General features: G+C 34.7%; 1 long non-coding RNA gene across 1 annotated transcript; it reads right to left on the bottom strand.

The window, feature by feature from the left end:
- Nucleotides 1-5,429: 5,429 nt before the first annotated feature.
- LOC139861308 (uncharacterized) lies at nucleotides 5,430-10,718 on the bottom strand. The gene is made up of 2 exons (XR_011763714.1): nucleotides 10,342-10,718; nucleotides 5,430-6,739 (listed from the first exon to the last, which is right to left on the bottom strand). It is a non-coding gene; the product is annotated as an uncharacterized lncRNA (long non-coding RNA).
- Between the last annotated feature and the right edge of the window lie 5,491 nt (nucleotides 10,719-16,209).

Raw genomic sequence — 16,209 nt, 5'->3', positions numbered from 1 at the left:
AAAACATCAACAAAAATGTTGGTGAGTTATAGGTTTAACCTATATATTATCAAATCATAATAATAGACCACAAGATTTCATATTTCAATACACATCCCATACATAGAGATAAAAATCATTCATATGGTGAACACCTGGTAACCGACATTAACAAGATGCATATAAGAATATCCCCTATCATTCCGGGAAATCCTTCGGAGATGATAAAAACAACATCGAAGTACTAAAGCATCCGGTACTTTGGATGGGGTTCGTTAGGCCCAATAGATCTATCTTTAGGATTCGCGTCAATTAGTAGATCGGTTTACTAATTCTTAGGCTACCAAGCAAAAGGGGCATATTCGGCTTCGATCATTCACTCATATAATGTAGTTTCATTTACTTGTGTCTATTTCGTAAAACATTTATAAAACTGCATGTATTCTCATCCCAAAATCTTAGATTTTAAAAGTGGGACTATAACTCACTTTCACATATTTTTACTTCGTCGGGAAGTAAGACTTGGCCACTAGTCGATTCACGATCCTATAACAAATATGTACATATATATCAAAGTATGTTCAAAATATATTTACAACATTTTTAATACTTTTTAATGTTTTAAGTTTATTAAGTCAGTTGTCCTCGTTAGTAACCTACAACTAGTTGTCCACAATTAGATGTACAGAAATAAATCGATATATATTATCTTGAATCAATCCACGACCCAGTGTATACACGTCTTAGGCTAGATCACAACTCAAAGTATATATATTTTTGGAATCAACCTCAACCCTGTATAGCTAACTCCAACATTACTGCATATAGAGTGTCTATGGTTGTTCCAAATAATATATATACATGGGTCGATATGATATGTCAAAACATTTGCATACGTGTCTATGGTATCCCAGATTACATAATATATTAGAATACATGTATAATACAATATAAGTTAGCGAGGATATGATTTGTATAGAATTGTTACAATATTTCCCGTAGCTACAACAATCAAAAAATATCCAATCTTGTTTTACCCATAACTTCTTCGTTTTAAATCCGTTTTGAGTGAATCAAATTGCTATGGTTTCATATTGAACTCTATTTTATGAATCTAAACAAAAAAAGTATAGGTTTATAGTCGAAAATATAAGTTACAAGTCATTTTTGTAAGAGGTAGTCGTTTTAGTCGAAAGAACGACGTCTTGATGACCATTTTGAAAAATATACTTCCACTTTGAGTTTAATCATGATTTTTGAATATAGTTTCATGTTCATAAGAAAAATTATTTTTCCAGAAGAACAACTTTTAAATCAAAGTTTATCATAGTTTTTAATTATCAAACCCAAAACAGCCCGCGGTGTTACTACGACGGCGTATGTTCGTTTTTACGGTGTTTTCGTGTTTTCAGGTTTTAAATCATTAATTTAGCATATCAGATAGATATAGGATATGTGTTTATTTTATTTTAAGAGTCCAGTTAGAAGGATTAACTTTTGTTTGCGAACAAGTTTTGAATTAACTAAACTATGTTCTAGTGATTTCAAGTTTAAACCTTCGAATAAGGTAGTTTTATATATATGAATCGAATGATGTTATGGACATCATTACTACCTCAGGTTTTGTAGATAAACCTACTGGAAATGAGAAAAATAGATCTAGCTTCAAAGGATCCTTGGATGGCTTGAAAGTTCTTGAAGCAGAATCATGACACGAAAACAAGTTCAAGTAAGATGAAATAAGATTGTTATAGTTATAGAAATTGAATCAAAGTTTGAATATGAGTATTACCTTATATTAGAAAGATATCTTACTGTAAATAAGAAAGATTTCTTGAGGTTGGATGATCACTTTACAAGATTGGAAGTAAGCTAGCAAACTTGGAAGTATTCTTGATTTTATGAAACTAGAACTTATAGAATTTATGAAGAACACTTAGAACTTGAAGATAGAACTTGAGAGAGATTAATTAGATGAAGAAAATTGAAGAATGAAAGTGTTTGTAGGTGTTTTTGGTCGTTGGTATATGGATTAGATATAAAGGATGTGTAATTTTGTTTACATGTAAATAAGTCATGAATGATTACTAATATTTTTGTAATTTTATGAGATATTTCATGCTAGTTTCCAAATGATGGTTCCCACATGTGTTAGGTGACTCACATGGGCTGCTAAGAGCTGATCATTGGAGTGTATATACCAATAGTACATACATCTAAAAGCTGTGTATTGTACGAGTACGAATACTGGTGCATACGAGTAGAATTGTTGATGAAACTGAACGAGGATGTAATTGTAAGCATTTTTGTTAAGTAGAAGTATTTTTATAAGTGTCTTGAAGTCTTTCAAAAGTGTATGAATACATATTAAAACACTACATGTATATACATTTTAACTGAGTCGTTAAGTCATCGTTAGTCGTTACATGTCAATGTTGATTTGAAACCTTTAAGTTAACGATCATGTTAAATGTTGTTAACCCAATGTTTATTATATCTAAAGAGATGTTAAATTGTTACATTATCATGATATTATGATATATAATATATCTTAGTATGATATATATACAGTTAAATGTCGTTACAACGATAATCGTTACATATATGTCTCGTTTCTAAATCATTAAGTTAGTAGTCTTATTTTTACATATGTAGTTCATTGTTAATACTCTTAATGATATATTTACTTATCATTTAACATAATTAACCAAGTGTATCAATATCTTAATATGATTCATATGTACTTAGTAAGACGTTGATATAACGATAATCGTTATATATATCGTTTTCGAGTTTCTTAAATTCAATAGTTTCATTTTTATGTATATAACTCATTGTTAAAATACCTAATGAGATACTTACTTATCATAATATCATGTTAACTATATATATAATCATATATATGTCATCATATAGTTTTTACAAGTTTTAACGTTCGTGAATCACCGGTCAACTTGGGTGGTCAATTGTCTATATGAAACCTATTTAAATTAATCAAGCCTTAACAAGTTTGATTGCTTAACATATTGGAAACACTTAATCATGTAAATAACAATTTCATTTAATGTATATAAATATGAAAAATTTCGGGTCACTACAGGACTGTTGTGTAAATTGAGCAAAAGTCGAGGGGCCGGTTATAATGTGAACACAAACTCAAAACGACAATTCGAAACAACTGAAACGACGAAATTCGGCGCGCCTTTTAATATATAGAGTAAAAATAATAATAATAATTGTAATGAGCACTCTACTGTTTACGGGAGTATAAACGTCTTTTTGCGTTTTTTTAATTACTTTATTTTCCCTTTTCTTTTTTACGTTGCTGATTTTACATATTAAACTTCCTTGAGGATTTAATAAGTTTTATGTTTATAAGTATAATTACAAAAGTCTAGTAGCATGGTTTAAGAATAGTTACAAAAGTCTAGTAGCATGGGTGGTTGGTATTTGATACTCTTTTATGAGAGACCAGAGTTCGATTACCCCCGTGGGAATATTTTTTTCTGAGCCTAATTTGGTAAGGGACATCATTTAGACCCACTCTTGCATCTGATTCATACATAAACACATACAAGTAAATCTTTAGTTAAACAACCTTCATTAACATACAACATCCTACATGGTCGAGAAATCCATTTGGATTATCATTTTTCATTTCATTTTCTTTATAATTTTTTTTCGTTTTCCTTTATAATCTTATTTTCACTTCATTTTTCATTTCTTTATATTTTAAATGTGCAGTTAAACGTCTACTAACCGACCGGAACCACCTTTTCTTTAAAACCTATTTTTTCCCTTTTAATTACAACCTTTTTTCACTACCTTTTCATTTCGTTATATTTTAAATGTCCGATTAAACGAGCGTTAACCGACCGAAACCACCAAACGTTAACCGACCGAAATCACTCCGCAGCGAAGCGCGAGTTTGTTTTCCTCGTTAGAACTAACACATAAATCAACACCACAAATTATAACTAATCTATAAGCATCAAAACATAAAATATAAAAAATTCAAATCATCATGACCTCAATTCTTCCAAAATAACTCGCTATACATATGGAGAAGGTGTCACAACTAACCTCATGGCTAAATGGTGTTTTTGACACACGCACTAGAATGAAGATAAAATAGAATGTATAAAATGTCATATGTAAAGCTCTTAACGTTTGTAAATACAATTTTTATCATATACACTTATTATTAGTACTCCATCCGTCCCTAAAAAACTGTATACTTTACTATTTTTGTTTGTCCCAAAAATATTATCTCTTACTTTAAATAATCATAAAAACCATTAAAATTCGAATTATCTCTTTTTTATAATTGGAAACTAGCTTAAAACCCACGGAATCGCGGGTTTATTTTATGGGTCAAATCAAATTCTTATTGTTTCATTAATAGAATTTGATATAAGATATGTTAGGTTGATTAGAAACCGAAAAAATATTAGAAATTATGGTGTATTAATATTGTAAAAATCAAATAAAACACTGTTGTAAACCCTAATATCGCTAAAAAGCGAGACTTTCTATTTAACTTTTAGGTCGAATTTCCTACACCGTGATTCTAAATAGTGAACGAAACATTTATATTTGAAATTGATTTTAACGTGTATGAACAAAAAGAAGAGAAACTCATACCTCACTTCTTCCAAAATAACCCGCTATACATATGGAGAAGGTGTCACGACTAACCTCATGGCTAAATGGTGTTTTTGACACACGCACTAGAATGAAGATAAAATAGAATGTATAAAATGTCATATGTAAAGCTCTTAACGTTTGCAAATACAATTTTTATCATATATACTTATTATTAATACTCCATCCGTCCCTAAAAAACTGTATACTTTACTATTTTTGTTTGTCCCAAAAATATTATCTCTTACTTTAAATAATCATAAAAACCATTAAAATTCTAATTATCTCTTTTTTATAATTGGAAACTAGCTTAAAACCCACAGAATCGCGGGTTTATTTTATGGGTCAAATCAAATTCTTATTGTTTCATTAATAGAATTTGATATAAGATATGTTAGGTTGATTAAAAACCGGAAAAATATTAGAAATTATGGTGTATTAATATTGCAAAAATCAAATAAAACACTGTCGTAAACCCTAATATCACTAAAAAGCGAGACTTTCAATTTAACTTTTAGGTCGAATTTCCTACTCCATGATTCTAAATAGTGAACGAAACATTTATATTTGAAATTAATTTTAACGTGTATGAACAAAAGAAGAGAAACTCATACCTCACTTTTGTGGAATTGAGTATTGAGTATTGTTGTTATAAATAAATAGAAGAGATAAACATGAAAGGTATTTTGAACTCTATTGATCATGGTTATTCCGGCCTGTATTGAAATATATTGAAATGTGTATGCTTGATATTAAACCACACAATTACAAACTTCTCATTTGGAAAGCTATATATATTAAAAGAAAAAAGTGGCAAAAGCCTGACACCAAGATACAAAAGGCTTACAGGAAGTGGGCCAAGATACCAACTCCTGATCACCTACATTACATGAATAAATTACATACAAATTTTAAAAAATAAAATCTACACCATAAAACTCCCTCTGATCAGATTCCTATTGGATGAACCTTCCATACCTCAAAATCTGGTAACAGCTTGGAATTCCTTTTTGAAATCCAGAAGTGAGTAAACAGTTTTACACCTGCAAGAAGGTATGCATATATAATGGAAATCCTCTTTTCAGGAGCTTCATGAATAGACTTGTTTCTCCATCTCCCAATGTGCCACACCAATACATAAAGGGACACAAGGTTTATTTCATTTACCAACTGAGATCCAACACTGAGATTCACTGAGCTTAATGCGTTTTTCCTTTTGGAGTTTGATCACTTGCATTCCACCATGCCAGAAAGCCACGCCAGACTGGCGATACATATCAACATAAGATATGAAGATATGATCAATACATTCAGGAGCAAGTCGACAAAAAGGACAGTCAAACGAGTCGACACTAATGCCCGCTCAAAAAGATTTGATTTTGTCGGAAGCTTATTAGCCATCATCTTCCAAATGAAAATGTTTACTTATTTTGTAAGCACCTTAATCACTTGCAACTAACAGTACTTTTATACTCAAGCCAAGTGTCACCTCGTCAATAATAGAAGAAATGTGTTTAACCGCAAAAATACCTTTCGTGTAAAACTTCCAAAACCATCTGTCCGTGCTGTCTGAAAGCTTCGAAGCTAGCTGCAGTTCTGCTTCCAATCTGTCAAGTTTGTCTGTTGTTCTTCCTCTTATAGATGTAGCAAAAGGAATGCCCATCTTCTCCAAGTCTCTTATAGATTCTTGAACCTGGAATGTTACTATCTCAATCACTTAAACCACCATTCAGACCATAGATTGAGGTGATTACTTTCTTCCAAATGGCTTGTTTTTCAAACCGATACCTCCACCACCATTTGCACAGGAGACTTACGTTTCTAGCTTTTAAGCTACCTATGCCTAGTCCCCCTTTACACCAATGTGATCATATTCGTTTCCAACTGACCCAAGCAAGTCCATTTCGGGCCCAAATCTGAACCCAATTTGGATGCAAGAACAGATTCAACAACTGCTTTTGTTGCTGGGTCAGGTTCATATTTCTTAAAGTGAGTTGTATATAAGTGCACTACATGTCAACATGTGTCAGCTAATAAAATATAACAATTATAAGCAACTTCAAAATGTACCTAAGTGAGTTGCTCCAGTGTGGCTCTCCAAATCCAGCTGTTTCACCTGTGAGAAACCAGGCCACCTCGTTCATTTTTTCATGTCCAGGTGTTTTGTGTGTACTTTTTGTTGCTATGCATATGGTCAGCCAACATGATTTTCCAAAATTTTCATTCAGAGGTGATGCAGACTCAAAAGAGCTAGTACGTACACCACTTTACATGACCTTTTCAGTGCTACCGACGCGAACTATGTAACACCCCAGCTTAACATGACCACAATATTGTCCGCTTTGCCTGCAGGCGCACGGCTTTTTCTTGGCGACCACACACGATAAGCACTGTCCCAGGAGGTCACCCATCCTGGTAGTGCTCTCGTCCGAGCACGCTTATCCATAACGTACTCGCACTTCTACTCAGCCTGTGATCCCAAAACGCGTTGTGTCATTTAAGCGTGGGTAACTCATGTCTGTGGCCGATGTGGGATTTGCCTAGGTGTTAAGACTTCCTTCTTGGCTACCCAAAAAGAGGAAAATGGTAGAACATGTTCGGTCCCTCGCCCTTATCTCCTTCGCCGGAGACTGCAAATGATGGGAATTGCCTAGGTGTTACATTCAACCCCCCCCCCCCCCCCCCCTTCTCCCCCCCCTCTCAGGGACTCATCGTCCTATATGAGGTTTGCCCCACCACCCCCAACGGCACATGAGTGGCTCTGATACCATTCTGTAACACCCCAGCTTAACATGACCACAATATTGTCCGCTTTGTCTGCAGGCGCACGGCTTTTTCTTGGCGACCACACACGATAAGCACTTTCCCAGGAGGTCACCCATCATGGTAGTGCTCTCGTCCGAGCACGCTTAACCATAACGTACTCGCACTTCTACTCAGCCTGTGATCCCAAAACGCGTTGTGTCATTTAAGCGTGGGTATTACCTTATAATCCCATGATCACTCATGTCTGTGGGCGATGTGGGATTTGCCTAGGTGTTACAACCTATCCCTTTTTATCCAATACAGATATCACCATTTTGACCTATCTCCTTTTTCTTCACTATAAACGGGTTGTTACAATAGTTAAACATAGAATACCTGTCATCCAATTTTTTATTGCGTAATGGAGCATAGCCAATTTGGTGGCAATAGTTACCCCTGATTCAAGAAGTGATTATGTTTCTCGCACTAAAACATGAAAAACGTATAGGCCTCAAATTCGCATACCAGTATTGCATCTTCATTTGAATAAGGTGTTTTTCAAGTCTCTGAAGAACAGTGGTGCGCTTAAAGCCTTGTGACTCGTGTGTTGGTTCAACATCGGGTCTCTTCGGGGTAAAAACCTTGCACTATTGGGTAAATGGTTTTGGCGGGCCAAAATCGAATGTAACTCACTTTGGGTTTCGGTAATTAAAAGTGTTCATGGCGCTAATGGTCTACTCCCCCCTTCGGGTCCCTTTAACCCGCAAGGTAAGGGTAGTCTTTGGGTAAATATTTTACGTGCAGGTAAGGCTATTGATTCTTTGGGGACGAACTTCGCAAAGTCATTCGCAAAAGTCATTGGTGATGGGTCAAGTACAAGCTTTTGGAACGATACTTGGTTACTCGATACTCCTCTAAAAGTTCAATTTAACCGGCTGCATCATCTGGATTCTGGACAGAATAGTTTGGTTCGTGACAGAGTAACGTGGGTTGATAATTCGTGTGTTACAACGTGGTGCTGGAACAGAAGGATTACAGGACGCGCGCAGACTGATCTGGACAGCCTAATGTTGCTGCTGAATTCGTACTCTAAGCAGAATATAGCCATGGATTCGTGGACTTGGAAGTTGGCTTCGGATGGTATTTTTACTACTAAGAAATTAGCAAAACTAATTGATGACAAGACAATCGGTGGTGGTTCCCAAGTTTTAAACGAGACTATCAAAAACAACTTGGTCCCACCAAAGGTGGAGCTCTTCATATGGAGGTTATTAAAGCGAAGGATCGCGGTCCGTACCGAACTTGATAAACGAGGTATAGACTTAGATTCCGTTAGATGCCCTCTTTGTGATGACGATGTCGAATCAATTGAACACTCGATGATTTTTTGTCAATTCGCGATGGAGATTTGGGTAAGAGTTTATAAATGGTGGGGGTTGGGTCCGGTTACAAACTTAAGTAGTAACGAAGCTTTTCGTGGCAAATGTAATCGACCTCTCTCTCCCTTGGGTTCGAAGGTTTGGCAAGCGTTGGAATGGTCGTGCGCTTATTTAATTTGGAGAAACCGTAATCAAAAGGTTTTTGGTAAATCGTGTTGGAATATCCCGACTGCTTTCATGGAGATACAATTACAATCTTTCGACTGGATTTCGAATCGTATCAAAAATCGCAAGCTAGACTGGTTACTTTGGGTGTCAGATCCATGGTTATGTTTAGCTTAAGTATATGTTCAGCATAGCAGCGTTGCTCCCTCTGCAACTACTGTTCTATTAATAGTCTGTAAAGTTTTATTCCCTGTGTATCTTTCTGTTCGCTGTATTGGGGCGAGCATGCCTGTGTTATAGGGCTCGTCTAGGATCGTGTTATGGGCTTGCTCTCCTCTGTGTATTGGGCTTGTCCCTTTTCGTGTTTTGGATTTGGGCCTCCCATATGGCCCCTCATGTTTAATGACAAGTTGCTTTTCGAAAAAAAAAAAGCACAAATTCGGAACTCAATAACTGAAGGCATGATTAACAACCAATGACCCACGACCATCACTTACTGCAGCATTCCAAAGTCTCAAAAATGGCTGTAGAAATAATAGTATTACTATAATGAAATAAGGTAAAGAATAACAGAACTGCAGGGTCGTTAATATAAAGTAGATAACCACTCTATGTGCCATTTGAGATTATCATCGCCAAATTCATAATTAGAACTGATAATTCTGTAATTTCATAACATTACACAAAGTATGCATATATAATTTAGATTAGAAGGACAACACAAATTTTAACCCAAATGAGATATATTTATAATAAAGCCTGAAGTGAGTAGATGTTATCTGTACTTGAAGGCCCTTACATCTACAACACAATGATTCAAGTGGTAGAAATAATACTCAAATAATTTTTTCATCAGTTTAAGAGTTTAATCAGAAGTATCAGTTTGTCATTGAACTAATAGCTGCCATCATGGAACCCGTATGTCAGATGAACATCACAGACCTGGATGGTGTTGCTCTAATTCGATAGCAACACATTAAACCATAGTTAATAGTGACACCTACCAATATCATAAAAAGCCTTAAACTATATGCATTCAAGTCATCATTAAATTACAACTATATATCATGCAAGTGTTTTTTGGAAATCTACCTTCAAAGTGGATATGGCTACGTAATAAATACATCAATTTTGGTGTTTAAGACTAGTGATATTTACGAATCAACCCAAAAGACCTCTATCAACATTCAACAAACTCTCACTTCAAGAAAAATTATAAAATCACTTAAAACTGATATTATGATTAAATATAAAATTATATCAAAACTGACTCTTTAAATCATATATTACCACAAATAATAACTAAATCACATCAAAATTAGAACTTCAAAGAAAACACTAATTAACGAATACAAACATCGTAATTTCAACCGACGATACTACGATTAAATTGGGAGTAATATGAGATGATCTAAATGATCAACAATACCTTAACAATAGCAGACTCCAGTTGAATGGATTTAATTATGAAGATTTAGAATTTCAAGTGACGATACCTAGTATAAATTGATCCCAATCTGAGAGGATCAAAGTTATGAAAAAACTGAAAAACGATAGAATATTCGTAATATTGGGATTGAATTATGACGATTTTGACTGGGTATTGAGGCGATTTTAGAGAAGCAAATGAATTTTTAATTTGGCAGTAGCGTATTTTTAATTTGGGAGAGAATTAGGGCAAAGTAGTGCAAAACCTAATGCTAATGATCTAAGCACAAAATCAAAGATGATATATGAAAAACATAATGATCGAAGGCTTAAATCAAAAATACTCACGCGCGACTAATGTGCGATTTCCGTATGCGATTAAACTTTGATTCTTTTTAGTCTAACGGTCGGGTCCTAAAAAGGTCGAGACGTTCGAGACGTGGTCGAGACGAGGGTCGAGACGGACGTTGACCAAAGTTGACTTTTAAATATATAAATATAAAAATGCATATATGTACACATATTTTATAGCTAAAAACTTTAATTGATTAATTTGTACCCATAATTGCTACCATCGTTAATTTAATACAAAAATTTCAAACTAAAATACTATATATTTCACCGATTTTACCGATTTTCTGAATTTTGACCGACTTTGATCTGATTTTTTTCAACTTTGACTCGAATTTTGACCGTTGACCGTCATATTAGACGGTTTTCTTCGAGACGGGACGGGTTAGTCACCAAACCGTCGAGACGGGCGTCGCAACGGCTCGAGACGGGGTGTTTTGCAACAGAGCTTTTTAGTGATATTAGGGTTTAAGACAGTGTTTTATTTGATTTCTGCGATTGCCGTCTAAATTAGCCGTTAACCCTTGAGGGACTCGGATTGCAATTTTGTCTATAAATGAAGGATCAACGGAGCAAAAAAGTCGAAGAAAAGAGTAAAAAGACGATTTTACCCTCACATGCATGGCACATGTCAAGGGTTAACGGCTAATTTAGACGACAAACTGACGGAGGGACTCGGATTGCAAAATTCTGCAATTTTAAGGACTCGAAAATCCAAAAAAAAAACTTGAGGGACTCGAATTGCAATTTCGTGTATAATTGAAGGACGAACGGAGCAAAAAAGTCTATATGCTTCTTTGATTCATCTACCTCCCCTTTTATTTCATTTCAATTCCTTCTCTTTCCTTTAATTTGAAACTTGAAAACACAGCCTAAAAGAATTGTGAAGTGATATTATTGTAAGGTTATGATTAAATGGATGGGTTAGATTAGGGTAAGTAAGAATAATTTTATTTATTTAATGGCTGAAATTGAAAGTTGATTTTAAGTTTTATTATACTAATGTAATATACTAATGTAAATTAACATTTTATTCTTACCTAAAAGGATATCTAAATTAACATTTTATTATACTAATGTATAGAATAGAATGAAAGAAAATGTAACGCTAAATATGTTAACTATTTTAATAATTACTCTTTTAAACAACTTATTTAATTAACATATCTCATTTAATAAAGAAAAATTTAGACGATTTAATAATATATTTTAAATTTAATAAAAGTTAAATTATGCATTTTTTTCAGGACGGAGGGAATATTACTTTAGTATTGTGTATTGTAAATTATAATATAATATTATTATCTTTAATAATTAATAATTATTATTATATTAATGTTATTATCATTATTGTAGAATGTTAAATAACTATAAATGGAATGGAATGTTATCTTTAATCATTATTATATCTTTTTATGTAGATTATATTATTATCATTATAATTCTATTTTATATTTTATTATTATTATTATAAAAAGGAAAGTAGTTTATATATTAATTTACATAAAAGAAAATAGTTAGTTTATATAGTAATTTGATTATAATTAGTTGACACATAAGTTAAATTAATAAGATTTCACCACACAAGCATAAAAATCTTGTTTTGTATTATGTATAGGTAGATAGATAGATCATATTGACGTACTAGTATTATTATTATATTATTATTATTATTACTATTCTAACTAATTACACTCGAATTCGTATAAGGGAAAACCTCCAACTTTTAAAAAGTTGAGTCCCCGGTTGGTCTCGGTTGCATCTCTTTGGTCATTTCAGGAGCTGGAACAAGAGTAATTTTTAGTAGTTTATAACTACCTTTAGTGGGATGGTTTTTTTTTTTTTTTTTTTTTTTTTTTGGCGAAAAACGTAATATATTATAAATAAATAAAAAGAGAACTAATGATCTACGGTGTTACAAGAGGTGTTACGTACACAGATATACATCTGCTTGTAGATAAAACTAATGTTCCACATGAACTATACATGAGATATCCTATAACCATCAACTACGAAACCCGGGCAAAACCCGAAACAGCCAACCAGATCAATGACAAGAAGCTAATGCTTTCGCGTGGTAACCACATGTATGATCACCGAATCCTAAAAAAGGTCCTCACCTGAACCAAAGTCTGCAACTGCGAACCTCGACCCACAAGCCCACACACCGAACCGCATCATCCTCAAACCCGTAAATCTGTACCCAAATCGCACGTCGGGCAACCCAAGAACACCCTCCTCGAGACCGCAATCAAAAACCCAGAACATAACCTCGATGGCCAGTAAATCCAAGCAAACCCCAAACCGCGGTTGGCCCGAAAACCCTAACCTGTCAAAACCCTACCTAACGGACGATCGGGAAACAACCGAGATAAACACTCCAGTTCTCCAATTTATTGGCGCTTAACAACCCTAAAGCTGCTAAGGCGGCAACAGCACCGGCCCGTTCCGAACCGAAACCGGTGACGAGGAAGATGGAACGTGAAATGACCCGTCCTAATCCATCTGAACGAAGTCCATATCGATTATAAACGATTCACAATAGTTGATTACATCACGAGGTACTTGACCTCTATATGATATATTTTACAAACATTGCATTTGTTTTTCGAAAGACTAACTTTCTTTACATCGAAAGTTGACGACATGCAAGCCATTTCATAATATATCCAACTATAATTGACTTAATAATAATCTTGATGAACTCGACGACTCGAATGCAACATCTTTTGAAATATGTCATGAATGACTCCAAGTAATATCTCTAATATGAGCAAATGCACAGCGGAAGATTTCTTTTATACCTGAGAATAAACATGCTTTCAAGTGTCAACCAAAAGGTTGGTGAGTTCATTAGTTTAACATAAATAATCATTTCCATCATTTTAATAGACCACAAGATTTCCGTTTATAAATATATGTACACTCGCAAGTGTATAAAACCGTTCTGCTTATGTTGAGGCCTCAGTAACCAACCTTAACAATAATATATTAAGTCATCTTCTCAAAGATGGATATGTACACTCGCAAGTGTATAAATAATCCTCGAAGTACTAAACATCCGTGAAGCGACCCGTCCTAATCCATCCGGACGAAGTCCATATCAATTATAAACGATTCACAATAGTTGATTTCATCGCGAGGTATTTGACCTCTATATGATACATTTTACAAACATTGCATTCGTTTTTAAAGACAAACTTTCTTTTCATCGAAAGTTGACATTATGCATACCATTTCATAATACATCCAACTATATTTGACTTAATAATAATCTTGATGAACTCAACGACTCGAATGCAACGTCTTTCGAAATATGCCATGAATGACTCTAAATAATATCCTTAAAATGAGCTAATGCACAGCGGAAGATTTCTTTCATACCTGAGAATAAACATGCTTTAAAGTGTCAATGAAACAACCCAACCCGTATTCCATATGATAAATTTTTTTTTTAAATAATACACATTTACGCGCCAATTAAACGTGTAAACCATTCCACAAAGTTCATTTAAACGTACAACAATTTAAATGTTTACAAAAGGCACGAAGGCCATTAATTAAGTTCAATACAAGTTTGACCCACTACAAATGATAGTTTATAATCCAAACGACACTTGAGCATGGTTTGGGACTAAACTACCCAAAACGTTAGGCCAACTTCCAAGCTTCAACAAAACATCATCAAGGGCCACCTAATGCCCGATAACCCCTTTGCCCTTATCTGCACCTGCGACTAAAAAGATAAACAACGAGAGGGGTAAGCTAACGCTTAGTGAATGCAATAATTATACATGTTCATATATAACCTACTTACTTGTATCACTTACACAATACCGTACACAAGCTAGCAATTCGACAACTATGCAAACATTAAGCATAAACCAAGATCCGCAATTCACAAGAAGCTAGCGTCAATAGTAGCATATAGTTCACAATGTAATATGCTAAATACACATTCACACAACCATGGTTATCCAATCATACAAGGGAACGGTACATGAAAGCCCGTTGGAGTTCATAACATCCATTAGTGTTACTTAAACACCGCGTATTCACTAATCCCCCGGGTGATGTCTTGAACACCGCGACTAACTCACCCTCATGACAATGTGGCGTCTTAAACACCGCGACGAATCACACGTCAATCAAAACAATGAGTGGTGTCTTGAACACCGCGACTATTCCACTCTCATGACAATGTGGCGTCTTAAACACCGCGACAATACCACATGTCAATCAACAATGAATAGTGTCTTAAACACCGTGACAATACTACTCGCTACTAGAATGTGGTGTCGTGAACACCGCGACAATTCCACATTCATACCACATAAATAAATACATTATATACGTACACGCATAATTATTCCACTCACCTTGACACAAGGATGATGACTATGCACTTCCGAACTTCAAAGCAATGTACCTAATACATTAAGTACAATTTCAATACAGAAACTAGTGGAATTAACCACATTACACATACTTGAGCATTTAATGACCCAATTCGCATTAAATGACTCGACCACACCAATACCGCCCTTAAATGGCCAAGACCCGACTTTAATCACTAAAGCTAGTGCATTAAAGTCTACTAACTTCAATTAACACAAACTTAGGGTAATTCATACCCATTTCACCCAAACTAGGTCAACTAGTACATTTTTGACCCATTTTAATTACTTAGCCTCACAATCATACCAAACTTACCCATTAACACTTCATTCATAAATCTAAAAGTGTATTAGTGACTAGCAACACCATTTGACACTTACAACCCCAAATCACAAGACCAAAACCCTAGTTTGTGGCTATTAGAGTTTCATTACAACAACATAACCCAAATTCACCCATTTTACCCTCAAATGGGTCATACAAGTCTCTAGTAACCAAAACCTTAGCCATTAACCAATTAAAACTTAAAACATAAAGTTAGAACTTACCGAGACTATCAACGTGTAGCTAGAGACACAAGGAACAACTTTAAATCTTGCTCCAAGGTTTGATTCACAATTCTCCAACTCCAAATCTTAAATTTAATCTAAATGGGTTTTGTGTTTTGGGAGAGAAAATGGAAAGAAAAGAGAAAAAGAAATGAATTAAATGAACAAGTGGTGGAGATTTAATGCTCCCATCAGATCTACACGTTAAATTACCAATTTGCCCCTTAAAATCCCTTAAAAAGAGCAAAGTCCGGAATCTGTCCAGCAGGACTGCCGCGGCGCGGCTCATTCGTCGCTGCGCGATGTATAAAGGGAAATTCGACCCTTCTTAACCCATTTTCTGATCCAGGTTTGCTTGATATGCCGCGGCACGAGACCCTTTATCGCGGCGCGACGAACAACGTGCACCAGTGATCCTATTTAAACCCCTTCCAGACTCAAATTTGTTTCCATTGTCGCGGCGCGACCAAGGCCATCGCGGCGCGGCTTAAGGCTGTACCTGAACAGCTCGACAACCTTAAACAAATTTCGATTTTATTTAATTTGTACATTCCAAACCCACTTCCTATATT

Source organism: Rutidosis leptorrhynchoides, chromosome 8 (assembly GCF_046630445.1).
Source record: "Rutidosis leptorrhynchoides isolate AG116_Rl617_1_P2 chromosome 8, CSIRO_AGI_Rlap_v1, whole genome shotgun sequence".
Taxonomy (NCBI): domain Eukaryota; kingdom Viridiplantae; phylum Streptophyta; class Magnoliopsida; order Asterales; family Asteraceae; genus Rutidosis; species Rutidosis leptorrhynchoides.
This window is presented reverse-complemented; position numbering and strand designations above follow the sequence as displayed.